Source organism: Bubalus bubalis, chromosome 5 (assembly GCF_019923935.1).
Source record: "Bubalus bubalis isolate 160015118507 breed Murrah chromosome 5, NDDB_SH_1, whole genome shotgun sequence".
Lineage (NCBI taxonomy): Eukaryota > Metazoa > Chordata > Mammalia > Artiodactyla > Bovidae > Bubalus > Bubalus bubalis.
The window spans coordinates 45,606,637-45,628,156 of NC_059161.1; the positions used below are offsets into that span (position 1 = coordinate 45,606,637).

Sequence of the window (21,520 nt, forward strand, 5' to 3'; positions counted from 1 at the left end):
CCATCAAAGTAGTGAAATTGAAACTGAGATTAAAAATCTTCCAACAAACAAAAGTCCAGGACCAGATGATATCACAGAAAAATTCTATCAAACATTTAGAGAAGAGTTAACGTCTATGCTTCTCAAACTCTTCCAAAAAATTGCAGAGGGAGGAACACTTCCAAACTCACTCTACCAAACCACCATAACCCTGATACCAAAACCAGACAAAGATATCACAAAAAAATAGAAATACAGACCAATATCACTGATGGACATAGACACAAAAATCCTTAACAAAATACTACCAAACCAAATCCAATAACACATTAGAAGGATCATACACCATGATCAAGTGGGGTTTTATCCCAAAAAAAGGAAAGATTCTTCAATGTATGCAAATCAATCAATGTGATATACCATATTAGTAAACTAAAGAATAAAAACCACCTGATCATCTTAGAAGATGCAGAAAAACCTTCAACAAAATTCAACACCCATTTATAATAAAAACTCTTCAGAGAGACTTCCCTAGTGGTCCAGTAGCTAAGACTCTGCATTACCAATGCAGGAGGCCCTGGTTCGACCCCTGGTCATGGTACAAGATCCCACATTTCTGCAACTAAAGTTCCTGAATACTACAACTAAGACCTACTACAGCCAAATAAATAAACAAAACCCTCCAGAAAGTGGACATAGAGGGAAGATATCTCCATGAAATAGAGGGAAACTATCTCAACATAATAAAGGCCATATATGACAAACCCACAGCAAACATTATTCTCAGTGGTGAAGAACTAAAAGCATTTCCTCTGAGATCATGAATAAGACAACAATTTTCATTCTCACCACCATTATTCAACATAGTCTTGAAAGTCCTAGACATAGTAATCAGAGAAGAAAGAGAAATAAAGGGAATCCAAATTGGAAAAGAAGTAAAACTGTCACTGTTTGCAGATGTCATGATACTATACATAGAAAATCCACAAGATGCCACCAGAAAATCACTAGAAATAATCAATGAATTTAGTAAAGTCACAAGATACAAAAATAATACACAGAAATCTCTTGTATTTTCATACACTAACAATGAACATAATACAGAGACATAAAGGAAACAATACCATTTACCATTGCCAGAAAATGAATAAAATACCTAGGAACTAACCTACCTAACGGAGAAGGCAATGGCACCCCACTCCAGTACTCCTGCCTGGAAAATCACATGGACAGCTGCAGTCCATGGGGTCACTAAGAGTCGGACATGACTGAGCGACTTCACTTTCACTTTTCACTTTCATGCATTGGAGAAGGAAATGGCAACCCACTCCAGCTTTCTTGCCTGGAGAACCCCAGGGACAGGTGGGCTGCCGTCACTGGGGTCGCACAGAGTCGGACATGACTGAAGCGACTTAGCAGCAGCAGCAACCTACCTAAGGAGCCAAAAGATCTATACTCAGAAAACTGTAAGATCCAGATGAAAGAAATCAAAGATGACACAAACAGATGGACTGATAGACCATGTTCTTGAACTGGAAGAATCAATATTGTGAAAATGACTATATTATCCAAAGCAATCTACAGATTCAATGGAATCCCTATCAAATTACCAACGGTGTTTTTCACAGAACTAGAACAGAAAATTTTACAATTTGCATGAAAACACAAAAGACACCAAATAGCCAAAGAAATCTTGAGAGGAAAAAAAATGGAGCTGAAGCAATCAGGCTTTCTGACTTCAGAGTATACAATAAAGCTACAGTTATCAAGACAGTATGGTACTAGCACAAAAACTGAAATATAGACCAATGGAAGAGGTCAGAAAGTACAGAGATAAACCCATGCACATACAGTCACCTAATCTATGACAAAGGAGGCAAGAATATGCAATGGAGACAAGACAGCCTCTTCAATAACTGGTGAAACTACACATCAGATCAGATCAGTCGCGTCTGACTCTTTGTGACCCCATGAATCACAGCACGCCAGGCCTCCCTGTCCATCACCAACTCCCGGAGTTCACTCAGACTCACGTCCATCGAGTCAGTGATTGCATCCAGCCATCTCATCCTCTGTCGTCCCCTTCTCCTCTTGTCCCCAATCCCTCCCAGCATCAGAGTCTTTTCCAATGAGTCAACTCTTCGTATGAGGTGGCCAAAGTATTGGAGTTTCAGCTTCAGCATCATTCCTTCCAAAGAAATCCCAGGGCTGATCTCCTTCAGAACGGACTGGTTGGATCTCCTTACAGTCCAAGGGACTCTCAAGAGTCTTCTCCAACACCACAGTTCAAAAGCATCAATTCTTCGGCGCTCAGCCTTCTTCACAGTCCAACTCTCACATCCATACATGAACACAGGAAAAACCATAGCCTTGAACTAGACGAATCTTTGTTGGCAAAGTAATGTCTCTGCTTTTGAATATGCTATCTAGGTTGGGCATAACTTTCCTTCCAAGGAGTAAGCGTCTTTTAATTTCATGGCTACAGTCACCACCTGCAGTGATTTTGGAGCCCAAAAAAATAAAGTCTCTCACTGTTTCCACTGTTTCCCCATCTATTTCCCATGAAGTGATGGGACCAGATGCCATGATCTTCGTTTTCTGAATGTTGAGCTTTAAGCCAACTTTTTCACTCTCCACTTTCACTTTCATCAAGAGGCTTTTTAGTTCCTCTTCACTTTCTGCCATAAGGGTGGTGTCATCTGCATATCTGAGGTTATTGATATTTCTCCCGGCAAAACTACACATAAAAGAACAAAATCAGAACACTCCCTAACACCATACACAAAAATAAACTCAAAGTGAATGGAAGTCCTTAATAGAAAGCCAGACACTATGAAACTCTTAAAAGAAAGCACAGCGGAATATTCTTTGACATAAATCACAGCAGGATCTTTTCTGACCCACCTCCTAGAGTAATGAAAATAAAAATAAATAAATAATAATAAATAAATAAATAATAAAATAAATAAATAAAAATAATAAATAATAACGGGATCTAATTAAACTGAAAAGCTTATGCACAGTATAGGAAATAATAAACAAGACAAAAAGACAACCCTTAGAATGGGAGAAAATATTTGCAACAAAGCAAGTGACAAAGAAATAACCTCCAAAATATACAAACAGCTCATGCAGCTCAATATCAAAAAATAAAACAAATACCCCAATCAAAACATGGGTGGAAGACCTAAATAAATATTTCTCTAAAGATGACATACAGATGGCCAAGAGATAAAGATGCTCAACATCAGTAATCATTGTTAAGTTGCTTCAGTCGTGTCTGACTCTGTGCGACCCCATAGACGGCAGCCCACTAGGCTCCTCTGTCCCTGGGATTCTCCAGGCAAGAACACTGGAGTGGGTTGCCATTTTCTTCTCCAATGCCTGAAAGTGAAAAGTGAAAGTGAAGTCACTCAGTCATGCCCAACTCTTAGCGATCCCATGGACTATAGCCTACCAGGCTCCTCCATCCATGGGATTTTCCAGTCAAGAGTACTGGAGTGGGTTGCCATTGCCTTCTCCACACATGTCAGAATAGCCATTATTAAAAAAAGTACAAACAGTAAATACTTGAGAGGGTTCAGAGAAAAGGAAATACTCATGCACTGTTAATGGAAATGTAAATTGATACAGCCACTAAGGAGGTTTCTATTATCATATGGCCCAGAAATCCCACTACTAGGCCATACCCAAAGAAAATCTTAATTCCAAAAAACACACATACCCCAGCTTTCACTGTATCACTACCCACAATAACCAGGATATGGAAGCAATCTAAATATCTATCAACAGAAGAAAGGATAAAGAAGATGTGGTACATATATATGATGGAATATTAGTCATAGAAAGAACGAATTTGGGAAATTTGTAGAGACATGGATGGACACAGAGATTGTCATACAGAGTGAAGTAAGTCGGAAAGAGAAAAATATTATGTATTAATGCTTATATGTGTAATCTAGAAAAATGGTATAGATGATCTTATTTGCAAAGCAGAAAGAGAGACACAGACATTGAGAAAAAACATATGGACAAAAAGTGAGTAAGAGTGGGTAAGATGAATTGGAAGATTGGCATTGACATATATACACTATTGATACTATGTATAAAATACATAACTAATGAGAACCTACTGTATAGCTCAGGGAACTCTATGCAGTGCTCTGCGGTGACCTAAATGGGAAGGAAATCCAAAACAGGGGATATATGTATAGCAGATTCACTTTGCTATATGCAGAAACTAATAAAACACTGAAAAGCAACTATACTCTAATAAAGATTAATAAAGTAAGTAAATAAGTTAAACAAATTTTTAATAATAAATAAATAGTAAACTAGGACAAACAGAAATTCTCTAATTTTATCTGGAGACATAGTAACATAATTCAATGCTAACAAATATCATCATCAAGAAATCAAAAATAATAAAATTATTATGATCTTTACCCAAGGATGACATCAGAGCTTCCTGATGAGCTTGACTAGAAAGACCAGTAAAGAACCTTTCTTGAATTAAAAAGTTTATATCTCAAAAGGATTAAAAAGGAAATCAGATGTCAAAATTTGTCTGGGTATTTCCACAGTCCAAACTATTCCAATTAAATGCAGAAAGACTTGCCAATATCTTCCCTCAGCAGAATTTGCCAATCACATCTTTCAATGGCATACTCAAGGTCATGTGATTTCACTCTGTTGATCTCTACACATTATTTCCACGGCCTCTCCTTTACTGGCTTTCTGCTGCCCTCAAACATGCAAGGATTATTATTAATACTAATTTAGGGCTTTGTTTGGTTTTTTCTTGCCCTAAAATTCTATCAACTATATTTTACCATGGCTAATGATTTATGTTTAAATTATGCTAATCTCATATAAGCATTCCTTGAAAATCCAATCTGAAAATTTCTTGACCCCATCTAGTCTTTCTCTAGATTTTCTGTCAAGTTTGAGATTGTCAATCAATTTTGAAAAATTCTCCATTACTCTCCCATCAAATATTTCTTTTTTCTCTGCTACTTTGCTCTTTTTCCATATGTTCTAATTTCTTATGATTAGACCATTTGAAATTCTGCCCAGGTTTCAAGTAGCTTGTGTCATACTTATCTCTTTTTTTCTCTTTATTTTACAGTTTGGATCATTTGTTCACTTTTCATTTGTTCAATATACTGATCCTTTCCTCTATTTGCTATTAAGTTCATCAAGTATTTTTTTATTTTGTAGTTTTCATTTCTAGTATAGTTTTTGGCTTTTTTTAATAGCTTGTATCTCTCTGCTGAAATTGCCTGTATGTTTACATATTATGTCCCCTTTCCCCTGATCCTTTAATGAATTATATTATGGGCTTTTGAAGTCTGTCTGATAATTCCATCATCTAGTCCATCCCTTAGTCCACTTTTATTGACTATTTCCTCTCTTTACTTGGAGTCATATTCCTTCTATCTCTGCACACTTCATAAACTTTTATTGTGGTTCAGACATTGTAGGTAAAATAATATTAGAGGCTAAAGAAAATAATTGTAATTCCCAAGAAAGAATACATTCTTTCTTCGGTCAGGGCAGAGTTCAAATAATCTGTAGTTGAGATGCATCTGGGCTGAAATTTAGCTTTAGTCACATTTACTTCTTCACTGGCTTCAAAGGTTTAAAGACTTGATTAAGACTTTCCCTTTAGCAAGAATGGCCCGTTGGCAAGTCTATAAGAGTTGCTAAAGTTCTCCTTTAGCCCTCAGCCACCCAATTTTCAAGCTCTGAAAAATCTCTACTTACTTTTCAGTCCATCTTCTAGTTTTTTCGTTTGTTTGTTTGGGTCTCTAGGGAGTTATCTTTTTTTATTCCAGTCCCACTAACAGCTCTGTGCACCTCACGATATCTCTCTTAGCACTACTACCTGACCCCTAGTCTTTGGAAAGCTTTTCCAGTACATTCTGTGAAGTCCCTAATTACTCTAGGGAGATGATCTCAGCTTTCTTGCCTCACTTGCAGCCTTCTGTTGTCCAGTTGCTCAGTCACGTCTGACTCTTAGTGACCCCATGGACGGCAGCATGCCAGGCATCCCTGTCCTTCACCATCTCCCAAAGCTTGCTCAAATTCCTGTCCACTGAGTCAGCAATGCCATCCATATCTCATCCTCTGTCATCTCCTTCTCCTCCTGCCTTCAATCTTTCCCAGCATCAGGGTCTTTTCTAATGAGTCAGCTCTTCACATTAGATGCTCCAAGTATTGGAGCTTCAGCATCAGTGCTTCCAATGAAGGTGGCTACTACAGTATGCTTCACAAAGGTCTAAAACCCGAGAGAGGTATGTCGTATCCCGCGTGCCCTACTCCTAGCTTTCAGTAGTCTTCTGACTTGTATTTCAGGAAGGCCTCTCATATCTCAAGAGATAAGTGAGTTCAGCAAACTTGTTCTGATGCCATTATTTGGCATTGTATCTCTGTACATTTGGTGAAGGGCCCTAGAAAAGAGTTGGCAAATGGGTGCAGATAGTCTGTGTCTGGACCTCCTTGGAATTATAATCTTTCATGCCAACTGACATGCAACTGTCAAAAGTTAAGCTGGTTTCTCTTTATCCTTTTGCTTATGGTAGATTTTTCCTCTCCTGATGATCTACCAAGAATGAAAGTAACTATGAGTCTCTCCTCTCATAAAAACAGCTTTTGGCTGTCTGGCATTTAGTTAATTTGGCTTTCTTTTCATACTCAGTTCTGATAGATTTGAAAGATTATAATACTGTAGAGTATGTGGCTTGATGTCAAAGTTAGTGTGGGAGTGATATTCCCTTGTAACTTCCTACATCCAACCAGAAATTTTCATCTTTATATTTTCAGCATCTGGACTGGTGCTGATACTTGGTAGCCGCTCAAATTTTAATTGAATGTGCAAAAGGAGGAAGTTAATATTAGACACCACTTTCTAATGTGTAAATGTGCAAATTTTTACTGAATGTGTAAAAAGAGGAAAGTGATATTAGACACAATTAGACACCAAATTGCTTGTGCTAACCAGACAACTAGCTGGACAAAGATTAATTAAATTAAGCTTCCCCTGAACTTTTTGAAGAAGTAACAACACAAATAACAGAACTATTCAAATAACTTTTAGTAATAATGCCATTCCAAGGCAATTTCTACCTGGAACTATTATTTATTGTGATTTTATACCACAGATATCTGCTTCAATTTTATAGATGAAGAAATATCCATTTAATCTATAAGATATGATTATGATATTAACTGAGAAGGCTAAACTCTAATGTATTTAGCTGGAAAATAAAGAAATTAAGTTATAAAAATTTTAATGGATGGTTTGAATTGGCTTATTACTCATGACTTTCCCAGGTTTAAAATGAATACAATTATATTACTAGTAAAATCTAATTACTGCCCATGGAAATGCCCTGTGGTTACATTTGGTATTTCTTCCCAATCTCATGACTGACAATGGAAAACTGCAATCCTAAATTTCTCCTAGTTTATATTAAAATGAGAAATTATATTAAATTATCTGTATCATTCACCTTCTAAATACATTCTTTCAGATCATACCACAACCAGAGCACTAAGACCTTTCCTTATACAGGATGGATTGATTGTTCAGGTTAACTTTGGCAAGGTGGATGCACTCCTGTATTATCTGGATAGCCACTTGGATTTATTGACAGAAGTGAAAGTTAAGAGTCAAAACAGTGTACTATAACTGTACTCACGGCACCCAGTACAGAGGAAAGTTAGGGGTGGCTCAGCATAACAGATCTTCACCATGAAGACTGAGTATAGCTGACACTTCAGAAGCGACCACAGTCATACATTAAAGCCACAGACCAGCAATAATGTTTTGATGCAGGACAGACAAGACATTGCTAAGTACTTACTAATTCCTATGATGACTGAAAGAAGCTGTCTATCTTTTCTGAAGAAAGGTAATATTTAGTAGGAAGAGTCTGTGTAATCAGTTGTTTGATTTCTAACATACCCTTAACAGAATACTAGCTTATACAGTCTTAGACTTGGTCACCTTAGGAGTGTGTGAACTTCCTATTTGCATCTTATTTTTCTGAGGATGTTTTTTAAAATTTTACTTTATATTGGAGTACAGTTGATTGACAATGTTGTGTTAGTTTAAGGTGTACAGCAAAGTGATTCAGTTATACATATACGAGCACCCATTCCTTTTCAAATTCTTTTCCCATTTACATAATTACAGAATGTTGGGCAGAGTTCCCTGTACTATACACAGTAAACTTTTGTTTAAATATAGTAATGTGTACATGTTCATCCCAAACTCCCAATTCTATCCCTCCTTGTAACCAGAACTTTGTTGTTTTTGTTTTGTAAGTAAGTTTATTTCTATCATTTTTTTAGATTTCATATATAAGCAATATCATATAATATTTGTCTTTCTCTGCCTGATTTACTTCACTTAGCATGATAATCTCCAGATCCACCCATGTTGCTGCAAATAGCATTAGTTTATTAACGGCTGAGTAACAGTCCGTTGTATCAATATAGTTGCTGTACCACATTATATTCCCACTGACAGTGTATGAGAGTCCCCTTTTCTACACACTCTCTCCAGCATTTATTGTTTATAGATTTTTTTGACGATGCCCATTTGGCTTGGTGTGAGGTGCTATATCACTGAAGTTTTAATTTTCATTTCTCTAATAATTAGTGGTATTGAACATCTTTTCACGTGCTTCTTGGTGTATTGAGGTGCATGAGCTGTTCATAAATTTTGGAGAATAACTCTTTGTTGGTTGTGTAACTGAAAATAAATATTTTCTCCCATTCTGTGGGTTGTCTTCTCTCTCTCTCTCTCTCTCTTTTTTGGTTTCCTTTATTGTGCAAAAAAACTTTTGAGTTTGATTAGGTCCTATTCATTTACTTTTGTTTTTATTTTCATTACTGTGAGAGATTGAGAGATGACTCCAAAAAGATACTGCTATGAATTATGTCAAACAGTGTCCTGCTTATGTTTTCCTCTAAGAGTTTTAGAGTATCCAATCTTACATATAGGTCTTTAATCCCTTTTGAGTTTATTTTTATGTGTAGTATTAAAGCATGTTCTAACTTCATTTTTTGACATATAGCTATCCAATCATCCCAGAACCATATATTAAAAAGATTATCTTTCATCAATTGTGTAATCTTCCCTCCTTTGTTGTAGACTAATTGACCATAGGTAGATGGGTTCATTTCTGGGCTTTCTAATGTATTACACTGATCTAAAAAAGGTCCGTTTAGTCAAGGCTATGGTTTTTCCAGTAGTCATGTATGGATGTGAGAGTTGGACTGTGAAGAAAGCTGAACGCCGAAGAATTGATGCTTTTGAACTGTGGTGTTGGAGAAGACTCTTGAGAGTCCCTTGGACTGCAAGGAGATCCAACCAGTCCATTCTAAAGGAGATCAGTCCTGGGTGTTCATTGGAAGGACTGATGCTAAAGCTGAAACTCCAGTACTTTGGCCACCTGATGCGAAGAACTGACTCACTGGAAAAGACTCTGATGCTGGGAGGGATTGGGGGCAGGAGGAGAAGGGGACGACAGAGGATGAGATGGCTGGATGACATCACTGACTCGATGGACGTGAGTCTGAGTGAACTCCGGGAGTTGGTGATGGACAGGGAGGCCTGGCGTGCTGCGATTCATGAGGTCGCAAAGAGTTGGACATGACTGAGTGACTGAACTGAACTGAACTGATGTTTCTGTTATTTTTTCCTGCCAGTACAAGACTGTTTTGACTGCTGTAACTTTGTAGTATAGTCTGAAGTCAGAGAGCCTTTTCCTCCAACTGTTTTTCACCTCTCAAGATTGCTTTGGCTCTTAGGGGTCTTTTGTGTCTCCATACAAATTCTAAGACTTTTTTGTTATAATTCTATGAAAAATGCCATTGGTAATTTGTTAAGGATTGTACAGAAGGTGTGAGCTGCCTTGGGTACTGTAGTCATTTTAACAATACTGATTCTGCCAATCCAAGAACATGGCATATCTTTCCACCTGTTTGTGTTGTCCATGATTTCTTTCATCAGCATCTTACAGGTTTCAGAGTACAATTCTTTTGTCTCCTTAGGAAGCTTTATTTATAGGTATTTTATTCTTTCTGATGTGATGGTAAGTGGGATTGTTTCTTTAATTTCTCTCTCTGATCTTCCATTGTTAATGTATGGAAATACAACAGATTTCTGTATATTAATTTTGTTTCCCATCATTTTATTGAAATCATTGATGAGCTCTAGGAGCGCTAGTTTTCTGGTAGCATCTTTAGAATTTTCTATGTAGTATCATGTCATCTACAAACAGTGATAGTTTTACTTTGTTTCCAATCTGGATTCCTTTTATTTCTCTTTCTTCTGTGACTGCTATAGCTAGGACTTCCAAAACTATGTTGAACAAAAGTGGCAACAGTGGACATCCTTGCCTTATTTCTGATCTTAAAGAAAATGCTTTCTACTTTTCAGTGTTGAATATGATGTTAGCTATAGGTTTATCATATATGGCCTTTATTATGATAAAGTATTTTCCTTCTGTGCCCACTTTCTGGAGAGTCTTTATCATAAGTGGGTGTTGAGTTTCATCAAAAACTTTTTCTGGATCTATTGAGATGATCATATGGTTTTTATTCTTAATTTATTGATGTGGTGTATCATACTGAATGATTTACAGATATTGAAAAACCCATGCATCCCTGTAAGGAATCCCATTTGATCACTGTGTATGATTCTTTTAAAGTATTGTTGAATTCAGTTTGCTAGTATTTTGTTGAGGACTTTTGCAACTATCTTCATCAGTAACATTGGCCTGTAATTTCCTGTTTTTGTGGTATCTTTGCTTTTGATATCAAGGTGATGGTGGCCTCATAGAATGAGTTTGGGAGAATTCTTTCCTCTGCAATTTTTTGAAATAGTTTCAGAAGGTAGATGTTAACTCTTCTCTAAATGCTGGAGAGAATTCACCTGTGGGTCCACTTGGTCCTGGACTTTTGTTTATTGGAAGATTTTTAATCACAATTTCAGTGCCTGTGATTAGCCTGTTTATATTTTCCATTTATTCATAGTTCAGTCTTATGGGATTGTACATTTGTAAGAATTTGTCCATTTTTTCTGTGTTTCCATCTTTTGGAATATAGTTACCTGTAGTAGTCTTTTATGATTTTTTATATTTCTGTGGTATGCATTGTAACTTCTTTTTCATTTTTAATTTTATTGAGTTGAACCGTCTCCCTATTTTTCTGGACAAGTCTGGTTAAAGGTTTCTCAATTTTGTTTATCTCTTCAAAGAACCAACTTTCAGTTTCCTTAATCTTTTCTATTGTTTTCTTCCTATGTTGTTTATTTCTGCTCTGATCTTCATTATCCCTTTCCTTTTGCTAATTTTAGGCTTTGTTTGTTCTTTCTCTATTTGCTTTAGGTATAAAGTTAGGTTGTTTATTTGTGATTGTATTGCCACAAACTTCCCTCTTAAAATTGCCTATCCTGCATCCCGTAAGTTTTGGATCATTGTGCTGTCTGTTGGGTGGAGCTACTGGTGGCCTCTGGGAAGGTTCATGCCAATGAGTACTCCCAGAATGCTGCTGCCAATGTTTATGTCCCCACACTGAGCCAAAGCCAGCCCCCATTTCTTCAGGAGACTCTTCAATACAAGCAGGTATGTCTAACCTATTCTCTATAGGATCACTGCTTTTTTCCCCTGTGTCTTGGTACACATGGGTCCATGTGTACACCTTCCAAGGGTTGAGTTTCTGTTTCCTCCAGTCTTGTGTAATTCCTGCCATCAAACCCCACTTAGATTCAAAGCCAGATTCTCTGGGTGCTTCTCCTCCCATTGCCAGACCCCTAGGCTGGGAAGCCTAACATAAGGCTCAGAACTTTCACACCAGTGGGAAAACTCCTGCCATATAATTATCTTGTAGTTTGTGAGTCACCCAACTGGCAGGTATGGGATTTAATTTTATCATGATTGCGCCTCTCCTGCAATCTCACTGTGACTTCTTCATTGTTTTTGGATATAGGGTATCTTTTTGGTAAGTTCCAGAGTTTTGTCCATGGTTGTGCAGCAGTGAGCTGTGATTTTGGTGTTCTCAAGAAGCGCATGTCCTTCTACTCCGCTGTCTTGAGTTTTGTGTCTCTCTATTTGCATCTTATAGTAGCTTAAGAAATTTCTAAAATCTTCTGTGATAGGAAATGTTGGCCACAGTTGAGGGCACCTTTCTCTCTCTCTTGTAGCAATTAAGATTAGCTAGTAGGTCTTTAATAATGGCCTGAATAGAAAAACAGAGTTAAGAGCAGGCAAGGTATTCATCTATAAAAGCTTTCCAGGGACCTCCTTTCAGTGATCTCATAGAGCCCTACTTGAGCACAACAGGGAAAGAATCAAGTTTGCATGCTTTAAACTAGCCAGAGTCCAAGCACTGCCATTCCAGATGGCATTTTAGCTACTTCTCCCTTGCTCTTTTCACTCAGTTCTGTCACTTGTATATACATTTCTCAAAAAGTTATAGTAGGAAACAAAACCAAGTCAGTAAAAGAAAGACCTGGCCTCCTCGATGGCTCAGCAAGAATCCACCTGCCAATGCAGGCGACACAGGAAACACAGTTTCAGACCCTGGGTCAGAAAGATCCCCTGGAGGAGGAAATGGCAACCTGCCCCAGTATTCTTGCTTGAAAAATCCCATGGACAGCAAACCCTGGTGGGCTATATATAGTCCATGGGGTAGCAAAGAGTTGGACATGACTAAAGTCACTGAGCACACAAAAGAAAAACCTACTTGCTTATTAGAAGTACCAATCATTCAAATGGAGACTTAGTTATTTGAAGATTTTAATGAATCTAGAAAGGTGCCTTACCTGGGCTTGTGTGGGTTAAATCAACACCAAAATGATCCATGCTGATGGCTGAGAAATAATCATGTGATTGTATGGGAGACACTGAGATGATCCAATTATTTTATCACCCTACCCTATTTAAGGGGGGTTTCCCAGGTGGCACTAGCAGTAAAGAACCCCCCTGCCAATGCAGGAGACATAAGAGACGCGGGTTCGATCACTGGGTCAGGAAGATCCCTTGGAGCTTTTTCCATTATAACTCTTGTGTCAATAGTGGGAACCACAGGGATTACAGTGAGATTTGTCCTACAGAACTTGGAAATGAAGCAAGAGACATTAAGATCAGCTCAAAATGGATCAGAACACAGAATGCTCTAGGGACCCCAAAAATATTCTATAAACAGTTCAAACTAAAAACAATTAACTTAGAATAACTCCTGTCATTAGTATACTTAGCTCCTGATAAAGCCTGAAAGGTTAATATTATTCTACTGACAGGCACAGATATATCTTTCTGATCAAAAAGGAATAATACAAGTCTTACAGCAAAGTGAAAAATGGCTTGGAAGTGCTAATTTTATTTCCAATTCTCAATTCCCTGTTTCATTTGGCTAAATGGGTTTCAGGAGCAATGCTGACAATCTGGTAAAATTTTCATATTCAAGCAATAATATGAATCATCTTAAGGATCCTATTCTGTTGCTTCATTTTAGTTTAGTGAATGTTCAGACAAGCAGTGTTTGCTCTGGTTCTGAAGAAAAACAAATGAATTGTAATGGTCCATTTCTCCCAAGGAAACCACAGTGTGCTACCTGACCTATGAATATCACCTTATAATGGAAATCAGTGGCTAAACTGAAGGGTGACTCTAATGGAATTTTCAGGCTGTGGTAGAGAACATGTTTTGAATAAACAAGTCCATTTCTTTTTGTTTCAGTTCTTTTTCTTAATAGCATGGGCACAGAGAAAAAAAGAAGAGACAGAGCTAACAGTATCCCTCTTACCTCTGCTGACAATCTCTACTATTAGTTTCTAAAAATATATCTTAAAATAATACAGAGTAGCATGTCACTGGATTTTTTGTTTAAAGTATATCTTTGAAGTCTTTCCAAATATTACTGTTGGAGGTGCTGTATTCTTTTAATAGCTATATAATCTCCCAATGCATGTATATACTATAACTTAATATTATAATTTATTTAAATAGATCTCTAGTGATTGCATTTACATATTGCTTTGATTATTTTGCTGTTAAAAGCACTGCTGCAATTGGGGGGAGGTGGGTAGAGAACAATAGAGGGTACTGCTCCAATGTCTTCTATTTCTGCTGTAGATAATTTGTTGAATGTCTAAAACTGGGCTCAGTTTTTTCATCATATTATACCCAAATCATTTTTTCTAATTTTGAGAACTACTAAAATTACTAGAATATACAGCTATTTTGATTGTTCTGCATCAAAAATTTTTGGCACTTGAATCCTGGGTTCAAGGCTTCCTTTGGTTATGAAAATTTTTCTTAAATTGCATCTTTAGTTTTTTTTTTCCATTTCATTGCTTCTTTTTTTTCAGAAATAGTAAATATGTGTATGCTGATTCATTTTCTCTTCCATATTTATCACTTTTTAAAATCATTATAACTTTTGCTCATCTTATTCTGCTTGCTTTCCTCAATGCTGTCACACTTATATTTTTAACCACAGTTTTCAAACGGCATTATTTGGTTACAACTGACATACAAAAGTTGTACACATTTAAGTATTCAACGTTTGAGTCTGGAGATAAGTATATACTCACAGAACCATCACCATAATCTATGCTTACATATTCATCACTTACAAAAGTTTCTTACTGCCTTCTCTATTTACTTTTATGATAAAAAGTTAAGATCTACCCTCTTAATAAACTTTTAAGTCTACAATAGAGTACTGTTAACTATAGACAAAATGCTGAATGATTGATCTCTAGGACTTATTCATCTTATATAATGAAAATTTCCCCCTTCATGGATGACAGACTTGTCATGGCAAAGGGGCTTGTGTAACTCGATGAAGCTATGAGCTATACCTTGCAGGGCCACCCAAGATGGATGAGTCACAGTGGAGAGTTCTGAAAAAACATGGCCCACTGGAGGAGGCAACGGCAAACTACTCCAGTATTCTTGCCACAAGAATACCATGAAGAGTATGAAAAGGCAAAAAGATATGATACCAGAAGATGAGCCTCCCAGGTCAGAAAGTGTCCAGTATGCTACTGGGGAAGAGTGGAGAGCAATTACTAATAGTTCCAGAAAGAATGAAGCAGCTGGGCCAAAGCGGAAATGATCCACACATCAGTTGTGGATGTGTCTGGTGGTGAAAACAAAGTCCAGTCCTGTAAAGAACAATATTGAATAGGAACCTGGAATGTTAGGTTCATGAATCAAGGCAAATTGGACATGGTCAAGTAGGAAATGGCAAGAATGAATATAGGCATGTTAGGAATCAGTGAATTAAAATAGACGGGAATGGGTGTATTTAATCCAGATGACTACTACATTATATCTACTACTGTGGGCAAGAATCCCTTAGAAGAAATGGAGTAGCCCTCACAGTCCAAAAAAAAAAAAAAACAGTTTGAAATGCAGTACTTGGGTGCAACCTCAAAAATGACAGAATGATCTCTGTTCGTTTCCAAGGCAAACCATTCAATATCATAGTAATCCAAGTCTATGCCCCAACCATTAAAACTGAAGAAGTTGAAGTTCTAAGACCTATAAGACCTTCTAGAACTAACATCAAAAAAAGATGTCCTTTTCATCATAGGAAACTGAAATAGGAATTGGAATTGAAAAGTAGGAAGTCAAAAAATACCTGGAGTAATGGGCAAGTTTGGTCTTGGAATACCTTGGAGCAAGCCAAAGGCTAACAGAGTTTTGTCAAGAGAACACACTGCTGCTGCTAAGTCGCTTCAGTCGTGTCTGACTCTGTGTGACCCCAGGGACTGCAGCCTACCAGGCTTCTCCGTCCATGGGATTCTCCAGGCAAGAACACTGGAGTGGGTTGCCATTTCCTTCTCCAGTGCATGAAAGTGGAAAGTGAAAGTGAAGTCGCTCAGTCGTGTCTGACTCTTAGCGACCCCATGGACTGCAGCCCACCAGGCCCCTCCATCCATGGGATTTTCCGGGCAACAGTACTGGAGTGGGGTGCCATTGCCTTCTCCCAAGAGAACACACAGGTCATAGCAAACACCCTTTTCCAACAACACAAGAGACAACTCTACATATGGACATCACCAACTCTACATATGGACATCACCAGATCACCAATACTGACATTAGATTGATTATACTCTTTGCAGCTGAAGGTTGAGAAGCTCTATACAGTCAGCAAAAACAAGACTTGGCGCTGACTGTGGCTCAGTTCATGAGCTCCTTGTTGCAAAATTCAGGCTTAAATTGAAGAAAGTAAGGGAAACCACTAGGCCATTCAGGTTTGACCAAAATCAAATCCCTTATGATTATATAGTACAGCAGAGGTGACAAATAGATTCAAGGGATTAGACCTGGTAGACAAAGTGCCTGAAGAACTATGGATGTAGGTTCAAAAGGAGGCAGTGAACAAAACCATCCCACAGAAAGAGAAAGCGAAGTGGTTGTCTGAGGAGGCTTTAGAAATAGCTCAGGAAAGAAGACAGTCAGTCAGTTCAATCAGTTCAGTCACTCAGTTGTGTCCAACTCTTTGCAACCCCATGAATCGCAGCATGCCAGGCCTCCCTGTCCATCACCAACTCCCGGAGTTCACTCAGACTCATGGCCATCAAGTCAGTGATGCCATCCAGCCATCTCATCCTCTGTCATCCCCTTCTCCTCCTGCCCCCAATCCCTCCCAGCATCAGAGTCTTTTCCAATGAGTCAACTCTTTGCATGAGGTGGCCAAAGTACTGGAGTTTCAGCTTTAGCATCATTCCTTCCAAAGAACACCCAGGACCAATCTCCTTTAGAATGGACTGGTTGGATCTCCTTGCAGTCCAAGGGACTCTCAAGAGTCTTCTCCAACACCACTGTTCAAAAGCATCAATTCTTTGGTGCTAAGCTTTCTTCCCAGTCCAACTCTCACATCCATACACGACCACCGGAAAAACCACAGCATTGACTAGACGGACCTTTGTTGGCAAAGTAATGTCTCTGCTTTTTAATATGCTATCTAGGTTGGTCATAACTTGTGAAAAGCAAAGAGAAGAGAAATATATACCCAACAGAATGCAGAGTTCCAAAGAACAGCAAGGAGAGATAAGAAGGCCTTCTTCAATGAACAGTGCAAAGAAATAGAGGAAAGCAACGGGAAAGACTAGATAAGAAAAAAGTGAAAGTCGCTCGGTTGTGTCTGACTCTTTGTGACCCCAAGAACTATACAGCTCATGGAATTCTCCAGGCCAGAATACTGGAGTGGGTAGCCATTCCCTTCTCCAGGGAATCTTTCCAACCCAGGGATCAAACCCAGGTCTCTGCATTGCAGGTGGGTTTTTTACCATCTAAGCCACCAAAGGAAGTTCATTGATAAGAGATGGTAAGAATACATAGAAGGATGATACAAAAAAAGGTCTTAATGACACAGGTAACCATGATAGTGTTGTCATTCACCTATAGCCAGATATCCTAGAGTGTGAAGTGGGCCTTAGGAAACATTACTACAGACAAAACTAGATAGAATGCCAGCTGAGCTATTTAAAATCATGAAAGATGATTCTGTTAAAGAAGTGCACTCAATATGCCAGCAAATTTGGAAAATTCAGCAGTGGCCACAGCACTGGAAAAGGTCAGTTTCCATTCCCATCCCAAAGAAAGGCAGAGCTAAAGAATGTTCAACTACCAGAGAATTGTGCTCATTTCTCATGCTAGTAAAGTTATGTTCAAAATCCTTCAAGCTAGGCTTCAACAATATGTGAACTGAGAACTTCCAGATGTACAAAGCTGGGTTTAGAAAAGGCAGAGAAACCAAAGGTCAAACTGCCAACATTCGCTGGATGAGGAAAAAGCAAGGATTTCCAGAAAAACACCTATTTCTGCTTTACTGACTACACAAAAGCCTTCAACTGCATGAGTCACAACAAACTGGAAAATTCTTAAACAGATGGGAATACCAGACCACTTTACCTGCCTCCTGAGAAACATGTAGGTGAGTCAAGAAGCAACAGTTAGAACCTAACATGAACAAGTGACTGGTTCAAAATCAGGGAAGAAGAATGGCAAGGCTATATATTGTTACCCTGTTTATTTAACTTATATGCAGAGTACATCATGCAAAATGCCCGGTTTGATGAATCACAAGCTGAAACCAAGACTGCTGGGAGAAATATCAATAACCTTAGATATGCAGATGATACCATTCTAATGGCAGAAAGTGAAGAGGAACTAAAGAGCCTCTTGATGAAGGTGAAAGAGGAGAGTGAAAAGGCTGGCTTAAAGGGAAAAAGTAGAACCAGTGACAGATTTCATTTTCTTGGGCTCCAAAATCTCTGCAGACAGTGACTGCAGCCATGCCATTAAAAGATGCTTGCTCCTTGGAAGGAAAGCTATGACATCCTAGACAGCATATTAAAACACAAAGACATCACTATGCCAACAAAAGTAATAGTATACTCAAAGTTATGGTTTTTCCATTAGTCAACAGGACGTGACAGTTGGACGATAAAAAAGGCTGAGCGCCAAAGAATTGATACTTTCAAACTGTGATATTGGAGAAGATTCTTGAGAGTCCCTTGGACTGCAAGGAGATCAAACCAGTCAATCCTAAAGGAAATCAACCCTGAATATTCATTGGAAGGACTGATGATGAAGTTGAAGCTCCAATACCTTGGCCACCTAATGCGAAGAGCTGACACACTAGAAAAGACCCTGATGCTGGGAAAGACTGAAGGCAGGAAGTGAAGGGGATGACAGAGGATGAGATGGTTGGATAGCATCACCAACTCAATGAACATGAGTTTGAGCAAATTGCAGAAGATAGTGAAGAACAGGAAAGCCTGGTGTGCTGTAGTACGTGGGGTCACAAAGAGTCAGACATGACTTATTGACTAAAAAGCAAATCAAAAAATCTTCAATTATCTGGGATAAAAATATCCAGGATTTTTGGAAATTTTGGAAAGGTAGAATAATAGTTGCAAGTTTATTTTCTTAGGAACTTGTCAAATTATTTTCCAGCATGCCTATAGCAATTTGCACTCCCACCAGCAATGTATGAATCATCTAGTTTCTTTGCATTTTCCCCATTATTTGCTGTTGCTACTGTTTTCTTATTTTAGACATTCGAAGCTGTGTAGTTGCTTCTTATTGTTGGTTCTAACAACAATAAGGTTCATTTCCCTTATAAGCAATGATGTTGAACATATTTTTATATATTTGTCATTTGTCCTGTGAAAAAATCTCATTTCTTTTGCCATTTTTTAAACTGCATTGTTTGGTTTTTCAAAGATGGATCATGACAGCTCTTTATATATTCCTAGTAGTAGTCCTTTGTTAAATATATTGTTTGCAAATATTCTTTCCTAATCAAAAGCTTGTTTTTTCATTCTCTTAACAGGGTATTTCAGAGAGCAAAAGCTTTTAATTTTGATGATGTCCACTTTTATTTTTTTCCTTTTATATTTTATGCTTTTAATATCTTTCTTAACTCTTTATTTTGAAAGTTTTCTCCTAAGTTTTTCTTCAAAGCTTTATAAGTTTACTTTATATTTAAGCTCATAATCCATTTTCAGTTAATTTTAGTATGAGAAACATGAGAGGTTGAGGTTCACTTTTCCTCATGAGTGTCCAATTACCCCATCACCTTTCAATGAAAATGCTACCTTTCGTCCTTCAAATTGTGCAATTTTGTCAAAAATCAGTTGGTCATATTTGTATGGGTCTGTTTCTGGTTACTGTATTCTGTTCCATTAATCTATGTATATGTCCCTCTTGACAATACCACACAATCTTGATTACTGTAGCTATACAATAAGTCTTAAAATTGAGAAGACAGCTTCTTCCAACTTTATCCTTCTTTTCTGAAATGGTTTTAGCTATTCTAATTCCTCTGCTTTTCATTATAAATTTTAGAGCATTCTTGCCTATATTTACAAAAATATTTGTTGGCATTTTGCTAGAAATTATATTACACCTATATATCAATTCGGGGAGAACCGACATTGTTAATGTTTTGAGTCATCCAATCCATGAACATATGTCTCTCCATTTATTTAAATCTTTGATTTATTAGATCAGCATTGTACAGTTTTCAGCATATATCTTGTTTCATTATGTTTATATATAACATTTCAATTTTATCTTTAGCAGTTGTAAATGGTATTGCATTTTTAATTTTGGTGTTCACAATTTTCACTGCTATGATAATAGAAATACAAGTGAGTTTAAGATTTGTATTATGTATCCCATGACCTTGCTGAACTCACTTCATAGTTCTAGGAGCTTTTTCATAGATTCCCTGGAATTTTCCACATAATCAATCATATCATCGGCAAACAGAGACCTCTTCCTTTCTAACTGAATGTCCTTTCCTTTTCTTGAGTTACTGTACTGGCTAAAACTTTAAGCACTGTGCTGAATGAGAGTGGTGAGGGTAAACATCTTTGCTTTGTTCAATTTTAGAGAGAACTCCTTTCTCTTCCAAACTTTGATATACTGTACTTTCATTTTCATTCAGTCTATATTATTTAACTATTTCCTATTTGTCTTCCTTTTTGACTCATGATTTATCTGGAACTATGCTGTTTAGTGGCCAAGTGTTTGGAGATTTTCCTATTATTATTTTGTTATTAATTTCTAATTTGTTTCCACTGTGGTAAAAAAACACACAATTTATGGGTTAGATTATTTAGTTTACTGAAAGGAGTTTTATGTCCTAAGATGTGGTCTATCTTGGCATTGTTCCATAAGGATTTGGAAATGTACATATATATATATGTGTGTGTGTGTGTGTATGTGTGTGTGTATATATATATACATATATATATATATATATATATATCTTTTATACATAAGATTGAAGGCAGGAGGAGAAGGGCATGACAGAAGATGAGGTGGTTGGATGGCATCACCAACTCAATGGACATAAATTTGCACAAGCTCCAGGAGATGGTGAAGGACAGGGAGGCCAGGCATGCTGTAGTCCATAGGGTTGCAAAGAGTCAGACAGGACCGAGAGATTGAACAAAAATATATATCTTACTTACAGAGTATTCTTTAAATATTGATTAGATCCTGCTGGTTGAAGGTGTTGCTCAGTTCTTCTACAACTTTGTTGTTTTTCTATCCAGTTGTTCTAATCCACTTTTGAGAGACAGTTGTTGAAGTCGCAAGCTAAACTGTAGATCTGTCTACTTTTCCTTTCAATGTTATGAGCTGTGTTTGAAATATTTCACAACCACTTTTTGATGCATACATATTTCAGACTGCTATCTTTTTGCAAGATTGACATTTTTATCATTACATAATGTCCCCCTCTGTTTCTAGTAATTTTTGACCTTGAAGCCTAATTTATATAATATAAATATAGTCACTTATTGTTTCTTTTAATATTTGTATAAATTTTTCTATTCTTCACTTTCTATCTGTTTATTATTGTGTTTGAAGTCAGTTCCTTATAGACAGTGTATAGCTGGGTCATGTTTTCAGATCCACTCTGCCACACTCTGGTTTTATTGGTATACTTGCTGAGAGGGTAACTAAAAGGCACGAAGGCCAGGGGTCAC

The 21,520-nt window shown here is 37.4% G+C and overlaps 1 protein-coding gene across 5 annotated transcripts in view; it reads right to left on the minus strand.

Annotated features, from left to right (window-relative positions):
* RGS7 (regulator of G protein signaling 7) overlaps window positions 1-21,520 on the minus strand; it is a 484,679-nt gene that overhangs the window by 363,951 nt on the left and 99,208 nt on the right. The gene's annotated exons all lie outside the window — the stretch shown is intronic.